Here is a 1,122-nt window from a genome sequence, read left to right as displayed (position 1 = left end):
CATTCCTGGCTTGCAGAAGCTCAAACAAGGCAAGTCAGGAGTTGAACAAATGTTTGCTAGATCCCAGGCCTATGCTCTAAATGTAGGCTTGTCCTTCCTCAGCAGGTTAGGGTTACTTCAGAACCAGGCTGCCCAAATGAGGGCTTGGATGTGGTTTCGCTAAGTCCAGCATTGAGCTGTCTGGGTCCATCTGAGCTATGTGCAGATCACACAGTGGAGGTGGATTGGCCCCATGAAAGATGGTCTGTGCAGGGAGGTCAGGGGCTCAGCAGAAGGAAATGGCCTCTCTTTCTGCTTATATTTTTGAAGTCCTGTGCATGGAGGAAGATTGGGCTCTTGTTGCAGTTACCAACATGAGGAGAGTACACACACAGAAACCATGGAAGAGACATTCATGCTTTCTTCATGGCCAGTCAAGGTGCTGCAGTCTCCTCCCAACCTTGCCATTTGCACTACTGAGTGATGTAAGCAGATCTCTTGGTCTCACTTCCATCCTGTTTGCCAAGCTCAGGTTTTAAGCTCTCTTAGACAGACAGTGATGGATTATGTACAGCCCTGCCTGGGTGACTCAGGTCAGGGCCTTGCTGTGCTGGAATATTGCCATACCAACCATTTACCATCACTCTTCTAGAAGTTGGGTTTGTGCCCAAATCCTCATTCCAGATCTGTTCCTGCCATGAGTATTCAGTCACCTGGGACAGATCTGGAGTCAGGAGGTACCTTACCTCTGACCTCAGTGGAACCTTCTTCCCTAATATCTCCAAGCATATGAGTATCTCTCTCCTTTTCACTGGGAAGACCAGGTTATCCTCCCCAAATTCCCCATTTCTGCTCATACCTCGTATCAGAAAGAGAAGCAGAACTGCCTTTGTTGCCTCCCACCACTGGTTCTCCCCACCCTTTCCTCAGGACATCCGGATTGAAATAACATTCTTGGTGTTTTTCTTCTAAAACCTCCTGGCATCCAAGCCCCAAACCTGGCTGGATGCAGGCCCATTTGCATCGCTCCTCAGAGGGTGGCTGGAGAAAGGCTGGCAGGGAGAGCAAGGAGGAGGAGGCACAGACAGGTCGTTGTGTAGGGTATTGCAGCATGGGGAGTGTGTGAATATAGGATTCTTCCTG

The sequence above is a fragment of the Eurypyga helias genome, unplaced genomic scaffold (assembly GCF_000690775.1).
Source record: "Eurypyga helias isolate BGI_N326 unplaced genomic scaffold, ASM69077v1 scaffold26220, whole genome shotgun sequence".
Taxonomy (NCBI): Eukaryota; Metazoa; Chordata; class Aves; order Eurypygiformes; family Eurypygidae; genus Eurypyga; species Eurypyga helias.
This window is presented reverse-complemented; position numbering follows the sequence as displayed.